Below are 18,472 nucleotides of genomic sequence, written 5' to 3'. Positions count from 1 at the left end.
TGCATCTGTGTTCTCATTCACCTCTAAGAATTTTTTAAATTTCCTATTTGATGTCTTTTGCAACCCATTGTGCATATCAATTAGTCACGAGGTGTTGGGGTAGCTTTTATTTTTTATTTTACCAATGATTACTAATTTCATTCCATTATGATCTGATAGAATGCAGGATAGTATCTCTACATATTTATATTTGTTATGAGTTTTTTTGTGGCATAATATATGGTCTACTTTAGAGAAGGATCCATGTGCTGCTTGGAAGAAAGTGTATTCACTCCTTGAATGTTGAAATATTCTATATATGTCAGTTATCTAAGTTATTGATTGTATTATTGAATTCTATAGTTTCTTTGTTCCACTTTTTTTGGAAGATCTATCCAGTGGTGAAACAGATGTGTTAATGTCAACCAGAATTATTATGTTAGGGTCTATTTGACTCTTGAACTTGAGAAGAGTTTGTTTGATGAACATAGATGCTCCATTGTTTTGGCATATGTATTTATTATAATTGTTATGTCTTGTTGATGAATGGTTCCCTTAAGCAGTATGAAATATCCTTCTTTGTCCCTTTTGATTAACTTTGGCTTGAAGTCTACTTTATTTGATATGAGAATGAAAATCCTTACTTGCTTCTACAGTCCATGTGAGTGGTATGATTTTTCTCAACCTTTCATCTTCAGTCTGTGGATGTCTTTTCATATGAGATGAGTTTTTGGAGGCAGCATATTGTTAGGTCTTTTTTTTAAATCCAAACTGCCAATCTATGTCTTTTGATTGGTGAGTTGAAGCCATTAACATTCAGAGCTATTATTGAGACATGATTTGTATTCCCAGACATTTTTGCTTATTTTTGGTATTTAACTTGACTTGGTGGATATAAGACATAAGATTCTTGATTGTCATCCATTTTCTTTCAGAGCTTGGTATATGTCATTCCAGGATCTACTGGCTTTGAGTGTCTGGTTTGAAAAATCTGCTGAGTTACAAATTAGTCTCCCCATATATGTGATCCGGTTCCTCTGTCTTATGTCCTTTAAGATTCTATCCTTGTTCTGTATGATAAGCATTTTCATTATAATGTGTCTTGGTGTAGATCTGTTATACTTTAGTACATTGGGTGTCCTGTAAGCCTCTTGTGTATGATTTTCCAATTCATTCTTCATTTTGGGAAAATTTTATGATTTTATCTAATTAAAGATATTGTGCATTCTTTTGGTTTGAAACTCTGTGCCTTTATCTATCCCAGTAACTCTTAGATTTAGCCTTTTGATGCTATCCCATAATTCTTGGATGTTCTGTTCATGGTTTCTTACCATCTTTACTGTATGGTCAACTTTATTTTACAGTTTTGATACTTTGTTTTTATTATCTGATGTTCTGTCTTCCAAGTGATATGGTCTGTTGGTGAGGCTTTCTATTGAGTTTTTTATTTGGCTTATTGTTTCCTTCATTTCAAGGATTTCTGTTTTGTTTTGTCTTTTTTGCTTTGTTTTGTTTGGTTTGGTTTGGTTCAGAATCTCTATCTCTTTCTTGAAGTGATCTGTTGCTACCTGTTTTTGCTCCCTTATCCCTTTGTTGGTGTGATCAATGGATGCCTGTATTTTCTCCCTTACCTGTTAAATTGGTGTAATCAATGGTTGCCTATATTTGCTCTCTTATCTCTTTGTTGAAGTGATCACTTTTTGCCTGCATTTGAACATTTTGGTCATTCTTTTATTCACAGATCATTTTAATTTTGAACATTCTGAACTCCTTCTCTGACATTTCATCAGCTTCGTTGTCCATGGGTTCTGTTTTTATAGTATCCTGGTTTGTTTGGGGCACTTTCCTCCCTTGTTTTTTCACGTTGTCTATCTGATTTTCTTTCTTGCAGTGTGGATCTGAGGTATTACAGTTTGTATGCATAATCTTGTTGTATCCACACAGATTATCTGTACCTCCCCTTTGTGTTGGGCTTTCAGCCCCTGCCAGTGTCTCAGAATGGCTGCTCCTGAAAATATAGGTGGTGGCCTTAATAGCAGTGATGCCACAAGTAGACAGGCAGTAGGTGTGGATGGGTGAATCCAGTCCATGTTATCAGAGAGGCCAATATTGGGTGAGCTCAGGAAGTTGGAGATGGTGCCCTGAGGGATTGAAGTGTTAATTACTTCAGAGGCTTTTTTTCTATCCTTATCAAGAACCTGCTCTGGCTCCAACCTATTGCTAAGGTAACCTGTCCCAGGAATTGCCCCTCCCTACAGAGAGCTATAAGGTTGTTAATTAATGTGTCCTGGGCTGCTCCATCCTGCCCTTCTCCCTTCAGCCCCCTTGTTTCCCACCTTTTGGCCCACCAAGCATCCCTGGGGCTCGTCATGTACCCAGGAAGGAGAAAGATAAGGGGAAGAGGGCAGGAGAACAAAGGAAGCCTAGGGCATATAAAAAGGACAGAACACCTACCTTCTTGGGATACCAGGATACCAGCTATGGCCCCCTTTTCCCTCCTGGGAGAAGTATATGTTACCCTTTTAAAACGAATCCTGCTTTATATGTTTGTCTTGGCCTGCTTCTCTAATGTTCCACCTGTGAGGAAGCAGGACTTGTCACCGATAACTGGCGGTATCAGCAGAAGGTAACTCCAGATAGCAGTGGAGGTGCCCCAAGAAGGATGCAAGGTCTTTCAGAGATGGGGCTGAAAGGGTGGGACTTACGCAGACTTTGGGATGCCTGCTCTAAGATGGACCTGATTCTAAGCCCTATTTGTTGTTCCAAGATAGAGGCTACTGCATGGGGAGGGCTTTGGGGATGGCTACAGTGTCTCAAGATGGAAATGGGTTATATTTGGGCTCCTAGGTGATGGTGGGCCTGGTTATGAAGCTGGGCCTGTTCTCCATTGCAGGTTGTCAGAGGGGCCTGAGCTCTGGGGGTTTTGAAGGTGGTGGGTTGGACCCAGGCCTACCCTGGGCCCTGGCTCCCACGTGGGTCAGTGAGGCAGATCTGGAAGACTGTCATATTCATAACTGAAAACACTCCTGATTGATACACTGCACATCATGAAAGGGTGTTCAATAGCAAGCAATATTCAGAATCAAGTTCAAGAAGTGGTTATGGATTAAGTGCAAGAGCCTATAAACAGAAATATAGTTGTACACTGAGGAATATGCAGAGTAAAAAATTTTTTCAGACGCTAAAAAATGTTTTTAATGTTGACCATTAAAGTTGCATATGACATACTTGCAGTGGTAGTTAACTCAGATGCTCTATGCTATTTAAAAAAAGAATCACTTAAAACAATCATATGTGAAGAAACTATATTCTCTTTAAGTTTAAAATTATTATTGTAATATTTGTCCACACCAGAATTTTCTTTAATGAGCAAATGACTTACAAAAAGGTCTTAAGTTTTCAAATAAACTGTTTAAGAGTTTATATGACTCATATTTATATATATATGTGTGTACATGAGTGTGTGTGTGTGTGTGTGTGTGTGTATATATATATATATATATATATATATATATATATATTTATGACTTTTAATTATATATACATATTTGTAATTTTATGTATTTTTACATTTTGTTCACAATTTATCCTGGAACTTTAAGTAAGAATCAGCTACTCATTGAATCGTGTGCTTGATAATTACTTACTTTATTTTTATTTCACAATTAAAATCAGCCATTCACTGAAAGTTGGTTTGGGATATAAACAATTTTTCTAAGGTTTTTTTCAACGTAGATAATCTTTCCTGTGTATGGTCAGTTAATATATTAACCTTATTTGGATTCTTTTCACTTTAATCAATTAAATCTTAAATTGATTAAAAATGGAAATCAATGGACCAAAATATACAACATTGATCTACCAAATCTAACATACATGTGCATGTTTTATTTTGTACATACACAAAGAAGAAGTTTTAGTAAAATACTCTATTTACAAAAGTATTACATAAATATCTTGATTAACCTAATAGATACTCATGATTTTAATAAGTAATTTGAACAATGTAATATATCATATTCCCTAGTTAATATATGGCTGTAAAATTGTCAGCAAAATCCATATTCCTAAACTTCATACAAATACCCTGGGTGCAACTAAAGAATAAAGAAATATTTTGAAAACAGAGTGTTGTATAAATCAACTGGCTCTGGTGATATTAAAATATGTTTAAAATTACAAAATACAGCACATTAATCAATGTGTACAGGTGGGACAAGAAAATCAATAGACCAGAACTGATAGCTCAGACAAAGATCATGTTTCTATTTAATAAATGTAAGAGAAAATGCAGGTCAATGGTCATGGATTGATTAATCAATAAAGTTTGTGGGGACAATTGATTAAAAGTTTAGAGCAAAATCTATTTTGACTATGCCTTTTTTTTTAACCAAAATTAATGAAGAAAAAACTCTTTCCTGACTTCTGGATGTGTAATGATTCCTTAAGCCTAAATTTACTATAATACATTTTGCTACCTAACTTATACCTTCATAAAAATATGAAAGTGGGCATTTGTTGAACATTTACTACCTTGGAGACCTTGTACTAAGGATTTTCCTTGTATTTTCACTCCAAAACCCTTGTGTCTTATATGATTTTAGAAAGACAAATGCCCAGGCTTTCACAGCCAAAACCAATAGAGGCCAAGTATGAGCCAGGCCTTTCTGACTTCAGATCTTGCATCCTATTGTTCTGCAACTTGCTGTCTCAGTTTTGAAACATCACCAATTTCATCTTAAAAAACTAATAATACTTGAAAAAATATTTAATAAAATATGTCATACATTATATGAAACCCAACATATAGTAAGTATGTGATGCATCACCTTTAGTGTTCCATCCTCCAAACCACAAAATCCAATTCCGAAGTAGAGGACTGTGAGTGTCAGTATGGAAAAATATATATATACATATATGAACAAAGAATTTGTTTTTGCCTTGGGATGTAAGCAGTCCTAAGAGGATGGTCGTAAAGAAGGAAGGATAAAAACTTACGTAAACTAATAAAAATTCATTCAGTCAATCACAAATATCATCACATATCTATTATGGATCAGTATTCAGCAATGCTTCTGCCTTTGAAACTTATTTCCTAGTAGGTTGTTGGTGTGAAAATAAAATTTTAAAAAATGCATACTACATAGCGTCAGGTGTTAACAAATGCCATCTGGACATATCAGGAAAAGGGAAGAATGTGGATTGCAAATAGGTTTCCACTTTATACCATCTATTTAGTTCATCTATTTTGATGATCTAAACAGTGAGGTGCTGAGATGCTGTGAAAATATTCAAAGAAGAAATGTTCTATGCTAAGGAAACATAAATGCAAACATTTGGAAGAAAAAGTATATCTGATATGCTGAAATAAGATCAAGAAAGTCAGGTATATATGGGAGATTCAAGAAGGACAATGAGCAAGAAAGTATGCAGAACAACCACATAGTTGTATAAATTCCAAATGAAAATATTATGTGCTCCATCATAACTATGATGGAGTTTGTATTTGAGCAAATGGCTCTCATGAGTCTGTTGAATCAAGCAGTCCTATATGCTCAAAAGAAGGATTTTTGGTGACTTCCAATAGCAGATTTTTTTAGTAAAATACTTTCAGACTTATTTCTAAATATTGATATTTTGTCTCAATTCATAAATTTGCGTGTATAATTTTTATGTTATTCAGTTTTTTCTCATTGTGACCAAAATACTGGACAAGAACAATTTAGTGGAGGAAAAAAATTTTTAAGTCACAGTTCCAAAGATTTGGTCCATGGTGGGCCAAGTCCATGCCTTTGTGCCCAAGATGAGACAGAACATCGTGGCAGAAAGGTGTGTCAAAGAGCCCTGTTCACCTCCTGGTGGCCAGGAAACAGAGAGAGGGAAAGAGCCTGCATAGAAGATGAACCCTTCCAGGAAAAGTCCCCAGTAACCTTCCTCCTCCAGACACACCCACCTGCTTGTAGTGATCACCCAGTTAGTCCAGTCTGTTACAGCTCTCACAGTGCAATCATTTTACTTCAAGACATTCCTGCACTCACACCGGAGCTTTGGGGAGACACCTCATTTCCAAACCATAACATCTATATTTTACCATTATGTTTATTTGGTTTTTATTTAGGGAGAAAATAAGATATGACTTTTTCTCTTCTTTCTTTTATTTCTTTCTTATTTCTTTCCTTTTTATTCTCTTAGCAAGTAGAAAGCCCATCTTAACATTTTATACTTTGGGTGTATATAATAGAAAGAAGTCTCTACTTTTGATATTTGAAAGCTGATAACCTTCAGATCCTCAACTTTCCCCTTCTTCAAACATCTGAACAACTTAATGAGAAGGCCCCCAAATACCCTCCATTCTTTGGCACCGATAAAAATTTAAAACAATATTATTCCCTCCAGATTCCCTGATCTTTCCCAGCCTAATCCCCTAACCACAATAAAGCCCTGAATAGCCGCCCTCCCCAGCCAACCACTGTCATTAATTCCTGTGGACAGAGCCTGAGTACTTCCCCTTGGGGAATTTATGTTGTTTACTATGTGAGCAAATAAAGATTTAATTTTATATCCCTTGATCCCTGTGTATTATTCACCCCCACACCCATATATCCCTGGGAGAGAAAAGGCTGCCTAGCATTCAGCAATGGATATTAAGAACCCAAATAAAATTCGTTGTAATTTAAATTTCCATTATGTTTGGACTTGTTTGCTCAAAATCTCTGACCAAAAGTCAGAAGTTGGTTTTGAATTTCCAACCCATATCACATGACAAAAAGGTTAAGGAATCCGCATCCATGAACACCCAACTTATTTGACATTATTTCTTTATATCATGCTTTTCATTAATTTAAAGGTGAAACATTATCATCAGATTTTTATATTTACTGATTTTTTCCCCTTAACAGTCAGCAGTTAAGATCAAGGTTAAAAATTGGATCCACTGTAAGGCTGGAGATGTAGCTCAGTTGGTCGAGTGCTTGCCTTGCATGCACAAGACCCTGGGTTCAATCCCCCAAATCCCCAGAACCACACACACACACACACACACACACACACACACACACAAATGGATCCATGGAGCATAGTGGTGCACACCTGTAATCCCAGCAGTTTGTGGGGCTGAGGCAGGAAGATCTAGAGTTCAAAGCCAACCTCAGGAACAACAAGGCACTAAGCAGCTCAGTGAGACTCTGTCTCTAAATAAAATATGAAATAGGACTGGGAATGTGGTTCAGTGGTAGAGTGTACCTGAATTGAATCCCCAGTAACCCCTCCATCAAAAAAAAAATGGACTTTTGTAAGCCATTGGATATTGGACAGTATAATTGGAAAAAATGAAAAGAAAGAATAAAAGAAGGGAAAACCAGTATTTTAGAAATTGTAAAATATTTCAAAAGAAAATTAGTTGAAAAATGACAGATTATCATAAAAATTATTTTTCCTCCAGTTTAATTAGAGCAAAACTATTATATAGCAAACTAAACTTTTTTATTTTTTATTTTTTTTAATTGCAGATGGGTACAGTACCCTTATTTTACTTTGTTTTATTTTTATGTGGTGCCAGGATCAAGCCCAGTGCCTCATGTGTGCTAGGCAAGCACTCTAATGAGCCACAACTCCAACCCATAGCAAACTAATCTTGTCATTTGTAAATATAGAGGATTAATTCAACTTATTTGCAGTAAAATTTCAATTTCACTTTTATTAGGAAATTTTCTATAAATATTTTATATAAGAGATGAGTCTAATAAATAACATGCATAAATCCCATTTAAATCTTTCCAAATATCCTATTGTGTTTTTCCTCACTTGTCTCAGTAATATACCTTAAGCTCATGAAGGCATATGTTGGCCTAATAAATCATACATTCCTGTGTCTTACTTTTCATTTACTATGTAAATCAATAAACCATTTCTTTTTGTTTAATAGTTAAAAATATTTTATTGGGCCTAATGGTCATTTTTTATCTTCCTTATTCCATTAGGACATTCCTTTCCAATTTCCTGAGTTTGTCTTATTCTTCTGTCCCGTACAAGTCTGCTGAATCATATCTTGGCATTAAGTATCAACCTGATCATGGCCAGCCCTACATTTCTTTTTAAATTCAGTCTCCAACTGTACTTGGATATATGATTGAATGTATATGTTCTTTCTTTCTTTCTTTCTTGTTGTTGCTTTTTGCAGTACTAGGGATGGCACCCAGGGGTGCATTACCACTGAAGGGCATCCCAGCCTCTTCAATTTTTATTTTGAGTCAGGGTCTTACTAAGGTGTTAAAACTGGCCTTGAACTTGTGATCCTTCTGCCTCAGCCTCCTGAGTCGGGATTATAGTCATGCACCACAGTGCCCTGCTGAATATACGTTCTTAAGCCTGCTGTTTACCTTTCTTAGCCTTAGTCCTCTCTTAGAAAACTTGGAATGGAACCACCATTTGTCCCAGTATTCCCACTCCTTGATTTACACTCAATGGACTAAAAATCAGCATACTATAGTGACACAGCCACATAATGTTTACAGCAGCTCAATTCACAATAGCTGGACTATGGAGCCAACCTAGGTGCCTTTTAACAGATGAATGGATAAAGAAAATGTGGTATGTATACACAATGGAATATTACTCATCCATAAAAAGAATGAAATTACAACATTTGCCAGTAAATGCATGGTACTGGAGAATATAATACTAAGTGAAATATGCCAATCCTAAAGAAACCAAAGGAAGAATGTTTTCTATGAAATGAGGATGTTAGTTCACAATGGCGAAGGATTGGAAAAAATATAAGTCCATTTGATTATACAAATGAGAATGAAGGGAAGGGTAGGGTGATGGGAATGCAAAAGATAGAATAAATTGGATATTACTATCCTATGTACATATACGAATAAAGACTAATGTAATACTATATCATGTACAACCAGAAGAATGAGAAGCTATACTCCACATATGTATATCAAAATACATTCCACTATCATGTGTAACTAATAAGAACAAATAAAAAACCTAATAAAAGCATTCTAAAAAAATAATTAGCCAATAAAGCTAAACAAGCTAAATAGCTATTAAATTATGTATTCAGATCATTTTCATTCATAATATGTTTTTGAATTAAGTTTTCAATATTATTGGACTTCAGTGATCCCAAGGTATAAATGTATAGTATAAATCTCACATGCTTTGTTACTGAGTTAAAGAAGATCACGTTTTGATTGTTAACTGGATGGAGTGCTGAGGTTCTTTCATGAGAATCATGTAACCCAGCCCCTGTGTGTTTAAAAAAAAAAAAAATGGGAGACCTAGGGTCAAGGGAGTCTCCTCTGTTGAGAGCACATTCTCATTTGAGAATTAGTTATGCTCACTGCTGAGGCACAAATTGAAAATGATCCATTCCCTTTCAGGTGTAAAGTCCTGGTCTCCATCACTTATGAAGTATTCCTGAGCCTCCAGTTCAAATGAATGATCTCTTCCTCTGGATTTTGTGGCCCGCTCTGCAATCCCTGGCCTTTCTCTTCCTCCATGTTGAATTACAGATCAGGAGACGCTGGGACACAGTGAAAAGCACAGGTCTAATAAGACCACCCAACCAACAGAACCATACATTCAAATAGCCCAAATTTCTTGCTCTTTTGTTTCTTTAAATTTCTGTCCTCTGATCACAGGATGTACAAGAAGCCCCACATAGGCACCAGGGAAAGAAACAATAAGTGTTTGTCAAAAATCTAGTCTTCTGGCAAAATCCTTGACAGAAATCGTTGGAATATGGCTAATTTATATATCTGTGGACAAAAATATATATTTATATATCGTATGGTATGGCTAATTTATATATCTGTGGACAAAAATCTGTCTCTCGTCTTTAATCTGATCACGGTAATGACATCTTTTATACATTTTTTTTTTTTTTTTTGCTTTCCTAACACACAAATAGGACACTCTTGCGCTGTCTCACAAGTATATTCATTTGGAATATGAAATTGATTAAGAATATGCACACGTACTTAAAAATGCAAAAACACCTCATCAACCTTTAATGCCTTAGACTTACCATGGTTTGGATATGAGGTGTCCTCCCAAATCCCCGTGTTAATGCAGGAAAGTTCAGAGGTCAAACGATTAGATTATGAGAGCTCAAACCTCATCAGTGGGTTAATCCATTTGATGAACTAGTAATCTGAATAGCCTAACAGGGTGACACCTAAGCAGATGGGGATGGCTGCAGGAGGTGGGTCCTTGAGGATTAGATCCTGCCCCACCCCCTGACACTTTTCTCTTTTCCTCTATTTCCAGGCCACATGAGGTGAGCAGTTGCTCCTCTGCCACACCCCTCACCTCAGCCCCAGAGCAGTGGGTCGGCTGGCCTTTTGACTCTGAGATCATGAGCCCAAATAAAATTTCCCTCCTTCAAGTTGTTCTAGTCAGACATGTTGGTCACAATAAATTATTTGATGAAATGTTTTATATATATATATATATATATATATATATATATATATATATATACACACACACATATTTGTATGTGTATATATATTGATATATATATAATTGATCAATTTTTAAAGATGGGATATCTATGAAAATATATCATTTTAAAGTATTTGAAGAGAGCAAAACAATAATTTCAATAACTTATTTATATCCATGGAGAAGACATAACCTGAGATAGTACATTCTGAGGATTAGAATTAGGATTTTATTTATATAAATGGAGTAATGCAGAATATGTACATGTTGGTTTACATACTTGTTTATTATTGTATATTAATTACAACTCAATAAAGCTATTTAAAATACAACATTGTAACATAATACAGTGGAAAGTGACAAAAATCAGCTTCATGATAGAAGGAATTGTTATGAGAGATTGTTTTGGAAAGTGATGATGTTAAAATACACTTTTAACTAATTTTTACTTGAGTATAATTCCATAGAAAATACTTCTGTGTATTTCTAAACCAAACGTAACGCAGTCTGGCTGCAGCAAAATAACCGGGGGGTGACGAACAACTTGTGTACATTGATACAGCAGGAGTGGGAGCCGTTTATTGTAGGACAGGAGGGGTATATATACATTTCACACAGCTTATCTTAATTAACATAAACTAGATACGGCAGTCAACCAATAAGGAATCTGCACACTTAATGGCTCGCTGGCGTTACTTCACAAACCACTCCCTCTGGCAAAATGCCAGGTGCCATCTTGACTTGTTTACAGACCCTAACAAGAAGGTAATAAGTTCACCAAAAATAGAAACTTCATAACAGTTCAATAGAATTCAAAATTGTTAATTCACATAATTGGAAACAATACCACTGCTTCGGTGACAGCATAATTGAGAATGTGCTGGTGAGTTTCACTTTATAAAATAAGTGAAGTTCCAATAGTAGATAAGAGAGAAAAAAAATTCTGCTTTTACAACAAAGACAAATTTTCTACCTATTTGCTGACATCAGAAGCCTGTTAGTACTATCCTAAAGTATCAAGAAGTACAATTCTTGTGTTAAAGTCATTTCAGATTGTGCAACAAGGCAGTGCTGCCTACTTCTTCGAAACATTCTTTCCTCAGTGTTCTGTAATTTCCATTGCTGAGGTCTTTTGCCTCCTTGGTTAAGTTTATTTCTAGGTATATTTTTTTAAGCCACTGTGAATGAATTTTTTTCTGATTTATTTCCCAGTGGATTCATTATTGGTGTTTATCAAAGTTATTGATTTTTGTGTACTGACTTTGTTGAAAGTTTCAAATTAAGCCAAGAAGACAAAGTAGGAGAATGAGAACAGAGAGGGTAATTCAGGAGATACTAGCACTATAGGTATACAGGAAAGCTCTATTTTTACTAATTTGTGCAAACCATGAAAAATTGAAAATTTCATAATTGTCAGAATAATTGACAATTTGAATAGAGTACTCCCACTGAAGCAATGGTTCTGAAACTGTTTCTTTTTGTCAGAGAAAACAGTTATCAAATGTTTGCATTAATGTTTATGAAGCATTGAGCACCAAGGTCGAGATGGAGTCCCACATCCTGCTGTCTGGATAGAGTGAACATGCAATCTCCCATGTGAACTGAGACATTTCAGAGAGTCAAGAGGGCAGCCTTTACTCAGTGATGATAGGTATAAAGCAGGAGTGCCTCAGGAATGCAGAGGTGCATGGTTTGTTTGCTTCGGATAGGTTTGAGTGTGTCCCACAAAGGTTCATGAGCTTTGAGCTTGGTCCTCAGTGTGGCAATGTGAGATGGTGAAATCTTTAAGAGGGTCTGTGGTGAAGTAACTGGGTTACAGGGTTTGCTGCCCTTGGAAGGAAGCAATGCTGGTCTCTCAGAACGAATTGGTTTGCATAAGAATGAGTTGCTATAAAAAAGCAATCCCAACCCCTGAATCCCTCCCACTTCCTGTCTTGCTATGTGATTTCTTCCAAGTGGGCTCCCACCATTGTGATGTCATCCACCATGAATCCTTCACCAAATCCAAGCAGGAGCCAGTGGCTTGCTCTTGAACTTCAGAACTCAAGAGTTCAAAAAAACTTCTTTCCTTTACAAATTGTCCGGTCTCAGGAATTTTATTACAGCAAAGGAAATGGATTAATACAAAGGTCCTGACATTATGAAGTTAAAGCCACTGTGGAAGTTTAATCATCAGTCAGAATGTTTTTATATAAATCAGGCCCTCTGTTTCACCAAAGTTCTTACCACTCCCCATTCCCACCTTTTGGTTACTTGCCTGATTTCTGTCTTATCTTATACAAGAAAGAATATACGTACAAAAATCAGTCTCTTCAGATATAAAAACACTGTTTCTCCTGTATAATTGGCAATCATCCTTTTTGTGTTTCATAAAAAGGATTCTCACTCTTCCCTTATAACCTCAGTTCAAAATCTTTTTTTTTGTCCTCAGAGAAGCAGAATTGCAACTGATTTCATCATCAATACAATTAATATACATTTCAGTAATCTCTTTTATTAGGTATAATAAAAACCAAAACAGATCTATAGGTGGTATACAGTGAAAAACCCATAGAAAAATGCTTGTCTTAATACTTCTGCCAAATTTCTACCATCTGACCTATATTGTCCTTTTAAGTGTGGTCTAATAAAATCCCACATTTAAAAAAATATATTCATCATAAAATAAATGGAATAGTAATAGCAAATTAGCCAAATTAGAACATTTGTTTGTTTCTGCATTGTTATAGCTGCTGTACTATCATAGCCTGTCTCTTATTTTGGAGTACTTGAACCTCAGCCAAAAACCACAAACATGAGAGTAATAAATTATCAAAATTAGAACTAACTGTTCTTTCAGGTGGTTGTTTTAGTGTTTTTTTGTTTGTTTGTTTGTTTTCAAGAAGGCAAAGAAGAGCTGGGTTTTGTTGTTGTTGCTGTTTGTCTGTGAAACGCTGAGATGAATTACCCACAACCTTATATAAACTGAAAGCTTGCACTGACCTGTTGAAATAGAAAAGCTTGTCACCATGGAAACAGAGGACAAGGAAAATAGGTTTTTTCCTGCAGTTATAAATAAGGTGTAGAATCGGTGGACTTTTCCTCTCTCAGTCAGTGCTAAATACAAAACAGAAAATAAAAGACAGCATTTTCCTGTCTTTCCTGTTATAAAATGCACATCATAATTTGAATAAAAATCTTTATAAGGCAGACTGTGATGTACAAGGTGGGGGAAGGGAATTGGAAGATGAGGAATGGAAAGGAGAAAAATGTAAACCTCATGCAATGCATTGTTAGAAGAATTTATTCTTTCTTGGGAACAAGCTATAATTATTCACCATTCTGTGTTGTATATTCAGAATGTGTACCTCTATAGAGGTAAGGTGAAAGAAGAGATCATCAAACCATTTCAGACTGGTATGCTGTACCTTTGGTTCAGCCAGAGTGGGAAGGATATTAAGTGTTCTACATTTCAAACTACATCCATTTTTACTGTCTTCTAGAATCTGTAATTAATGCATTCTGATATGTAAATATTTTTAATGTGAACCTATATAGGCTTAATGACCGTTGTGGTTAATTCTGTTGTTTCCTTCAAATCAGAATTTTCACCAAATCTTTCAAAAATTGGAACCCCTGCACCCAACACTTGGTGGCACTACTACTTCATATGGCCACTCTCTACAGAAGATTCTAAAGTCTTCTGTGATAGGTTGTGGAGAGCACCTTGTTTGCCATTCCATGTAACCCCTCAGGTATAATGTTTTGACTATGACACAGGAAGACATTAATTAGTCTTCTGTCTCTCCCTGTGCCCTACTGCTATAGCCAATGAAAATGAAGAATATTTTATGAGCAGTAATTCTTTTCAACTATTTAGGCATGGAAACTGGAGGAAAATCACTGTCCTATAAGAAATGTTGGATTGACACACTTGAGTATCCATAATCAGAGAGAACTCTCTGAGATGATGGAAATGACTTTACATCTGCTATTATGTAGCAATGAGCAGCATGGGGCTAAGGATCCTGAAATTCAGGTAAAGCAATAGGAAAACTGAATTTCAAAAACCTAATGGTATTAACTTAAATTTCAGTAGTTAAAAATGGCTAGAACCCACCATGTACAAATGCATACCGCTTACCTTATGCTGTGCATTGATCTAAGCTATTGCTCCAAGAGTTGACTGAAAGGATACAAATAAGAAAAGTATTGACATCACCCCATTCCCCATGTAGCACAAGAAAATCAGCCAGTCTCTCATGCAATAAATCAGATCATTTTCTATCCATCATCACCTAAAAAGAGCTGAAATGTTTTTTCTTTGTTTGGTGTGTGTGTGTGTGTGTGTGTGTGTGTGTATGTATGTATGTATGTGTGTATGTATGTGTATATATATATACTGGTTAGGTTCACAGTCTAAAAATTTCTCCTTTTTAGTGTTCTTTATTTTTCATTTGCCTGAAAGTGAAGGGGGAAGAAGCACATTTCACATGAGTTGCTTTGATATAGTTCATTAAACTCCTTTACCTCAGCACCAGCTTCAACGACCTTGATCAAAGGGCAGAATTCAATTTCCACAATTAGTTATTTCTTGTCCCACTGAATGTAAAACAATCTGAAAAGATGGATTTTATACTGTGAGCTGCAGCAAGGAAAGGGATGACTCAAAGATGAGGTTGGTCCCCAGAAACAAGGGAATATTAAAAAAGAAAAAGGAGTGTGAAGCCCACGGTTTTACTGGACCACCTGTAGCTTAGCACTAAGTATTTAGTTCTTAGCACTTTAGTCCGTATGGGACTTTGCCAGTGTTATTAAATTTGATACTGTCTCCCTTATTTGAGGTTGGGCCCTCAGAAAAAGGGGATGATTGTTTTCATACCCTTATTCCCTTTGGTCCCTAGTATATCCCTCCATTCTTTTCCTGTTGGAAATAAAATGAATCCGGGAATTCAGCTGTCCGATTTGGGAATTCCTCTATTACAGAGACAATGCTGATAATGACCTTCTAATAGTGACAATGCCATTACTCTACTGACAATTATGGATGTGAAGAATTACTGCCAGTCCTGTAAGTAATCCATTCTGGGTTCTAAATTTAAGCAACTGTATGCTATGATAAGAAATACCATGGCATACCAAGAGTGAGCCTACTGGTAACTTTGGATCATTTTTAAACCTTATTCTACAGCTCTGTTACTTACATGTGTATAAAAAATATCTGAAATGATTTGTGTTTTTCACTCCTCTGCTTCCTGTTGCCTTCAGCTGGTCAAAATCTGTGCTCGATTCCTACAGACCATATGCCAAGACTACTCCCCCACTTCTCTCATAACAACTTTCTTTTTCTCTTCCAATCTCCTATAAATAATCACTTGCGTTTGTAATCCTTTTTTTTTTTTTTTTTTGGTCCAAAATAGGTACAGGATGGACTTGACAGTCGCTCCACATCTTCACAATTATTCCTCTCATTTGAATTAATATTTCTACCAATCATTCCTTGTTTTTATCATTTCTCCATATGTATCTCAGGATCACCAAATTTGAACTTAGGTGAACTTGTAGAGCCACCAGTTAAGTACTCCTTTACATGGGATCAGTTGACTTCCTGAAAATTAAAGCAATATTTTAGTTTCTGTAATGATATTTATCAGTCAGAATTCAGTTGACTGAAACCACACCAGCTATCCAAAAACATGAAATTAACAAAGGGAATTGTTACCTAAAACAAAGGGTGAAAATACAATGTTAATTTAGCAGAGCGGTAGTAACTATAGAGAACATGCAGAACCACTGGTGCTCAAGAATTCCAGAAAAAAAAAAAATAGCAAATACTTAGAAACTTAAAGGAGGGGCCCTGGGAGCTGAAACTGTTACCTCCTGGGAGAGACTGTTCTGATGTTCGTGGGTAGGAGCCAAATGAGGCCAGTTGAGCCAGTGTTGGAAAAATCACTAACAGGATTCAGCTGCTGCCAGGCAGAGACAACATAGTGATGCTCTGGGATCTGCAACTAGACAGGAAGGCCACAGGAGGCAGACGGGAAGCAGACAGGAAGGAACATAGCTCTTCATCCTCCTTCCACCTGCAGCCTCCCTCTGAGAGCCAAACAGGAAAACAAGACGTGTGTCAGGGCAGAAATTCAGTGGTCTGAATTCAGCTCCAGAATTGCAGCAGAATGCAGAAGAGTGAGCTTTAAACTAAGGGACAGTGACTTAACAATTGGCATAGGGTATGTATAGTTTTACAGGGAGGTCATCCATATTTTTATCAACTTCCTAAGGGATATGAGACCTGAAACAATTGAGAATCTTTGAGTAGATTGAAGATATAAAGACTCCATCATAGCAAGCCTGGGGTCCTTTTCATTATGTTCTATAGTTGCTTCCATTCTTTGGTGAGTTGCACTCTCACTAACAGGAAAGCATCTTGCTGTCAATTTCAAAATACTATAATCCTAAGAATGCATTGTGGATTAGGGTGAGAATGTGGTATTTCAAACAAACAACAAAAACAAAGAAACAAAAAAGACAAACAAAGCAAATCTTGCTCACAATCTAAGAATAGCCATACAGTTTCCAAAGCCAAATCACTAATTTCATTATAACAAAGTCTACAAAGTCTTTTGCACTCAAGAATTATTTGGGGAATTATTTGGGGGAATTGAATCCATGTATTGCACAAGATAGCTGGACATATTAAAATAAAGTTTATATTAGTAATTTAAAAATGATCTGATAATTCCTACCCAATAATTGTTTGTAAACATTCCTTTGGAATTATTGTTGTTACTCATTCTTTTTTAGAAAAAGTTTTTTAGTTGTAGATGGACACAATATATTTATTTATTTATTTTTATGTGATGCTGAAGATCAAACCCTGTACCTCACACATGCAAGGCTAGTGCTCTGCCACTGAGCCACAACCCCAGCCCTGTTGTTACTCATTCTTAACCATACACTTGGGAATGTTGAAAATTCAGATTTGTCCTGGGGGAAAAAAGAAAAGAATCAAGAGTCAATGTTAGGATTGTTCAATTGTTTGATGATGTATCCTATTAATGTTCAAGATGGCATAGCAAGGTCCAACAAATCATGTGTAGCAAATTCATACTTGACATTCAAATGGGACCAATTATAGTATGGTGGAGTGTTAAACAGACCTTTCTAGAAATAGAAATCCTCAGCAAGCTGCATGTGTGTTATGCTTTGGAATGATCTCACCACAGACAGATGCTGAGAGCTGCAGGCACAGGGCTGCCATTAAGGAGGGAGCTGGCAAGAGTCAGAAAGTCTCTTTGGACTCAAGTGTGTGGAGGTTTCATCATAGCAGGATTCCACTCCCAAGGTAGGAGCTGCAGAAGGTGAAAACCAAAGCAGAGATAATGTCACCTCAACCAAAATAACTCAAAAGGAATTTAAGCAAAAATAACTTAGCTTGTATTCTGCTGCCCAAAGCATTGGATTTTGGCACAACAAAGTTAACTAATCCACCACTGGTGAGGAAGGGTACTTGGTTCATAAATTAGAGCTACAGGCAAGGATAACCAGAAGTGGGGGAAGAATAGACTCATGTGCATAACCTCAGATACATAGCAGGTAACAATCATCAACAGATCAGAATGTAACAGATAACATCTCACTAGCAATTTACAAAGTGAATCACACTGGAGATTGGAATTAGAGTGTAACTTAGTTTTGTTGCATTATGCTAGCTTCTCTGAGAACATGCCCTTTCCTCACAGGAGGACTAACTCCACATGGACATCATTTTCATCTCTTATGCCTGAACCTTAAGCAATCTTCATGTTGTAGATACAGTGCATATATTTGTTTGCCATGGCAATCTCACTTTCAAGATCGTAAAAAGCCCCAAGGCAGGGCATATGCTTCCTGTATCTTGGAATCCTCATTACCTGGCACTCAGCCTGGTACACAGCAGGCATCTATACAGTTGGGTGAATTTGTTGAATTTCAATCTGTTTTCAAAACAGATTCAATTGAATCAAACAAGGGAAAATGTCCACTTGATCCCAGTAATGTCCTGTCACCAAGACAG

This window comes from Callospermophilus lateralis, chromosome 5 (assembly GCF_048772815.1).
Source record: "Callospermophilus lateralis isolate mCalLat2 chromosome 5, mCalLat2.hap1, whole genome shotgun sequence".
NCBI classification, from domain to species: Eukaryota; Metazoa; Chordata; class Mammalia; order Rodentia; family Sciuridae; genus Callospermophilus; species Callospermophilus lateralis.
This window is presented reverse-complemented; position numbering follows the sequence as displayed.